Source organism: Leucoraja erinacea, chromosome 25 (genome assembly GCF_028641065.1).
Source record: "Leucoraja erinacea ecotype New England chromosome 25, Leri_hhj_1, whole genome shotgun sequence".
Lineage (NCBI taxonomy): Eukaryota > Metazoa > Chordata > Chondrichthyes > Rajiformes > Rajidae > Leucoraja > Leucoraja erinaceus.
In genome coordinates this window covers 10,035,338-10,040,865 of record NC_073401.1, presented here as the reverse complement: position 1 = coordinate 10,040,865, position 5,528 = coordinate 10,035,338, and the positions used below count along the sequence as shown (strand labels likewise).

The 5,528-nt window shown below is 45.6% G+C and overlaps 1 non-coding gene across 1 annotated transcript; it reads right to left on the bottom strand.

The window, feature by feature from the left end:
- Nucleotides 1–471: 471 nt before the first annotated feature.
- trnaa-ugc (transfer RNA alanine (anticodon UGC)) lies at nt 472–543 on the bottom strand. Its single transcript has one exon. It is a non-coding gene; the product is annotated as a tRNA-Ala (tRNA).
- Nucleotides 544–5,528: the final 4,985 nt, after the last annotated feature.

Here is a 5,528-nt window from a genome sequence, read left to right as displayed (position 1 = left end):
TCACGGGGAGAATGTGCAAACTCCATACAGTCAGGATTGAACCTGGGTCACTGTGCCACCCTAAGACACAGACAGATGAGATCAATTTCGTAGTTTTGAATGCATTTCGTTGTCTCTGTACTGTACACTGACAATGACAATTAAAATTGAATCTGAATCTAACAACATCATGTTCAATGCAAATATTCTGGGATAGCACAGAAACAGACCCTTCGATCTACTGAGCACGCCGACCAGTGATCCCCGCACATTAACTCTATCCTCTACACACTAAGGACAATTTACAATTTTACCACGCCAATTAACCTAACCTACAGACCTGTACGTCTTTGGAGTGTGGGAAGAAACTGAAGCACCCGGAGAAAACCCATGCAGGCCCGGGGGTACATACACTAGCACCCACAGTCAAGTCTCTGGCGTTGTAAGTAAGGCAGCAACTCTACTGCTGCTCCACCATGCCAAACAAAACAGTGGAGATGCCGGGGATTGAACCCGGGGCCTCATACATGCAAAGCATGCGCTCTACCACTGAGCTACATCCCCTGCCTAATAGATGACTGCTTTTGTGGTAGATGGATACAAACTGTAATGGAAGACAATGTCTAGTTGTGTTGTCTCATAAAAGTTGCAGCCCCAGCTGTTCATTATATTTAAAGCTGGGATTGAAAAAAATAGGAAGACTTATATTCATGTTTGCCATTGGCACGAAAATTGAAGTGGTGTCGATATGGATAGAAACAGACATTTACAGATTGAATGTGTAGAACTGTGGCTGTCAGTGAAAAATAAATCTGAGTTTTACTTCAATCGTGAAAAGATAGAAACATAAGATTTTAAGTTCAAAGTTTTCAAAGGTCTTTTATTGTCATGTGTACCAATTAAGGTACAGTGATATGTGAATTACCATACAGCCATACTAAAAAAGCAACAAGACACACAATTACATAAAAGTTAACATAAACATCCACCACAGCGGATTCCCCACCTTCCTCACTGTAATGGAAGACAATAAAGTCTAATCTTCCCTCATTTTTCTCCCGCGATCAGGGCAGTCGAACCATCTGCAGTTGGAGTGATCAAAGCTGCTGCAGCCGGTGATCAAAGCCTCCATGTCTGGGCGATCGAAGCTCCCACTTCGGGACGATCAGGCTCCCGGGTCGGGGCGGTCTAAGTCAAGAGTCAAGAGTCAAGAGTCAATTTAATTGTCATTTGGACCCCTTGAGGTCCAAACGAAATGCCGTTTCTGCAGTCATACATTACAAACAAACAAATAGACCCCAGACACAACATAATTTACATTTTACATAAACATCCATCACATTGCTGTGATGGAAGGCCAAAAAAAACTTATCTCCCCACTGCACTCTCCCCCCCCCCCGATGACAGAGTCAAAGTCAAAGCCCCCGGCTGGCGATGGCGATTGTCCCGCGGCCATTAAAGCCACGCTGGGTGGTGCAAGGTCACACACCGGGTCTTGGTGTTAGAGCCCCCGGCGTGCGTTCGCAGAGTCCCGCGGCCATTCCAAGCCGCGCGGGGCGGTGATGTCAGGCCCCGCTCCAGGAGCTCTTCGACCCCGCAACTCGGGCGGGAGAAGTCGCCGTTGCAGGAGCCCTGAAAAGCGGTCTCCCTCCAGGGACCTGCGGGCTCCCGGTGCCGCCATCCGCAGACCCGCAGTTGCAGCCTCCGAATCAGCAGCAGCAGCAACAGCAGCAGCAGCAGCGCTCCACCACCGCTCCACCCGCTCTGGACTCGGCCAGCTCCGCGACGGTGAGGTGAGTCGTCGGCACCAGAGTCCCCGGTCTTCTCCTGTTGGAGGCCGCTCCTCGTTGCAGCCCCAACGACAACGGAGACCCGACAAGAAAAAGGTCGGGTCTCCCGTGCAGGGAGAGATTTAAAAGTTGCCCCCCCCTCCCCACCCCACCCCCCCCCCCCCCCACCCCCCCCCCCCCCCCCCCACACACACCCCAACAAAAAATAACAAAAACTACATATAAACATAGACAAAAAATAGACAAACGCTCCTGCGGCTTGGAGTTCCCGATGTCAGTCTCTGAGCATAGACCGCGAGCTCTGTGTTGTTAAAGTCTGCAGCTCAGAGGTCGATCCCTGGCAAAGGGATCGCGGGCTCTGCGGTGTTAAAGTACCGCAGGCTCCCGCAGTGGAACTCTCAAAATCGGTCTCCAGCAAAGGCCGCCAACTCCTCTATGATAGGCCAGTGTGGATGGAAATACGATACGGAAAAAATTTGCATCTCCGTCGAGGTAAGTGATGAGCGGCTGTCTTAATATTTAAAAATGTTGAGACCTTCTTCCTCTTCCGTATAAAAAGCCTAAAGATGTAGGACAACGTGTTCTATTGGATCTTATTTGACTGTGCATGCCGGGTTGATTGCATTCGCCGAAACAGGGAAGGTTGCAATCTCCCATCCCGTTGAGATGTTGAACACGAGCTAAGCAAAAGATATTGGAGCCCAGTTGGTAGAGTTGTGTAGCACAGTTGGTAGAGCTGCTACCTCGTGCCTAGAGGCTCAATCCTAACCTCAGGTGCTGTTTGTGTGGAGTTTGCAAGTTCTCCCTGTGACCGCTCTGGTTTCCTCCGGGTGTTCCGGTTTCTCCCCACAGCCCAGACGTGCGGGTTTTCAGATTAATTGGCCTCTGTAAATTGCCGCTAATAAGTAGGGAGTGGATGAGAAAGTGAGATGACACAGAGTTAGTGTGAACGGGTTACCAAGGCTGTCGTGGACATGGTGGGCGAAGGGCCTGTTTCCATATTGTCTCTTTCTGTAAAGAAATGTGACAGAAACGATTTTCTGTTTGTAAGAGTGAAGTATTTTTATTATTTTACAATTTTGCAATGAAGCCAAATTTCTTCTCTCGCTCATTTTTTTCTCTTCAATATATTGGTTGCTGATTTGTTGGACCCACAATTCTCTCACCAGAGACACTAATGACATCAACCATACTGAGTCAACCTCAGCCTGCTTGTTTAAGGACTGGGAATGCTGGCTATCCACTCAGAAGAAGACCGAACATCTTAAATGAAAATCAGATTTCTAAACAGCAATAATTTATCCCAAGACACACAGGAAGGAAAATTGGCCAGAATACCCATTCCAATGTGGAACACATCCTACCATTGTCCAGAATATCCTGGACTGGCTGCAGAACAGATGTGTTGCTTCATGAAACATAGATCCTGAGTCCAAGATGTGTTCAGTTCTGAAGAAGGGTCTTGACCCAAAATGTCGCCTATTCCATTTCTCCAGAGATGCCGCCTGACCAGCTGAGTTACGTTAGCTCTTTGTATCCATCTTTGGTGTAAACCAGCATCTGCAATTCCTCCCTACACTGTTCATTTCTAGTGTTGACCAGTCACCTTATCTGAAACACATTCATTAAAATAGTATAATTTATCCCAAGACACACAGGAAGGAAAATTGGCCAGAATAATAAACTGAATATAACTATAAATATATAGATGGCTCTGACTATAAATTTAGTTTATATTGTTAAGGGCGTGTTGGAAGAGATACATGCAAATACTGACGATGGCAGAAGTGGAGACAGCTGATGGCAAGGAATACAGGAACCTGGGCTTTTAAAAATTATATGTTTTTGAAACTGGATCAAATACACTTTTACAGCAGAGAACCAGACAATGCAATTCTATGTAAAAGCCCGAATGCTATCCTTTAGCTTTATAAAAAGCTGCCAATTATCCCATTCATTAGCTTGCATCTGAGTAAAATTTATTTCAAAACACTTTGATAGTTTACGATTATTTAAATGGTAAATGTAGCTTCAGAAGCGTTTTCATTTTGCATGTTAAAACCCACCTGAGAACCATGGGCGATTTTGCAATTTTACTGACGGATTTTTCACTTTTAAAACTTTTCATATAACAAATGAATAAAGATAAAAAAGTCAATAATGCCTTACTTTTGATGAAATGCAGCGAGCAATCGCGATAATTCCCGATATTTTGGATCTTTAAATCTACGCGACAAATGTCCGCTAAGCACTTCCGCTGTTTTTGCATCTTCAGCTCCCTCTTGAATTTACCTTAGTTTCTATCTTTCTTTTGGACTGTAAATTTAGGTAGCTGTGCCTCACGGTCACCCCGACTGGCACCGTAAATTGCAGCTCAAAAACTGGCCGTTTTCAATGTTTTTAATGGGTGTGAAAATGCGTGTTTTCCCATTCACTAACATGTACCGGAAGTGACGAGTGTCCTCCAGTTAAAATTTGCGGTCACGTGGGTCAGGATCTACGCTCCAGTGACCTTTCGTGAAATCACCCTATATTCATGATACAGGCGTTTCTGAAACAATCAGAGATTCAACATCCCGCCCATTTAGATGGCTGTCCTATAATAATGTGTCAAAGGTACAATATGGATAAAGTGACATTTCGGGTTAGGACCCTTCTTTAGACTGTTCCGTCTGAAGAAGGTTCTCGACCCAAAACGTCACCTATCCATGAATCAGTCCGAAGGGTCTTGATTGAAAATGTCACTTTATCCATGCCTCCATAGATGCTGCCTGACCCGCTGAGTTTCGCCAACACTTTGCTTTTTTTTTTGTAAACCAGCCAATGCAGTTCCTTGTTTCTACTCTTTATATAAGATTTCTTTGGGTCTCTTTAACCATTCAATAAGATCATGGGAGTCCCAATAATCTCTGACCCAAAAGCTTTGTTCACAATACCGGATTATGACTGTTCATTTATCCAATTTATTTATTGTATGGAACCTTACTAGCTCAGTTTATGCAACTTCAAATCTAACAATACCTTCACCACCGGGTGGCACCCGTAATGGCCGCCTCGCCAGCAGTCTGTCTTGTCCCTTGTTTTTATTAATTTTAAGTAGGTCTCGAATGTTTGTTTTAATGTATCTTGGTATGTGTTATGAGGGAGGTGCGGGGTAAACCTTTTTCAGTTACTTACCTCTACTGAGATGCGATTTTTCTATTTCACATCTCCCCCCCCCCCCCCACCCCACCCCACCCTTGAACGAGGAGTGGTGCGGACCTTATGGACCAGCCCGGAGCTTCAAGCCGTGGGTGCGGCGCAGACTTACCATCTTTTGGTAATCTTTTGCCGAGGATCGCGAGTGATGGAGCTCCGACCGCGGGGCCTGTGGACTTATAACACCGTGAAGCCCGCGATATGCGGTAAGCGGACGACTGGGGAGCTCCATGCCGCAGGGTTCCGATCTGTCCCGACTCCGGAGTTTCGATCATCCCGCCAAGAGGGCTTGAGCAACGGACTGTCGGCAAGTTCAGTCATCTTCCTCTGTTCACCCGTTCAAAGACCCCAACCATGGGTGAACAGAGGAAGGTGACTGAACTTTATTGCCTCCCATCACAGTGAGGAATGTTGATTCCACTGTGGTGGATGTTTATGTTACATTTTATTTTACGTGGCTGTGTGTATTTTTGCTTTTTTTTTTACATAGTATGGCTGTATGGTAACTCAAATTTCAGTGCACTTTAATTGGTACATGTGACAATTAAATTGAATCTTGAA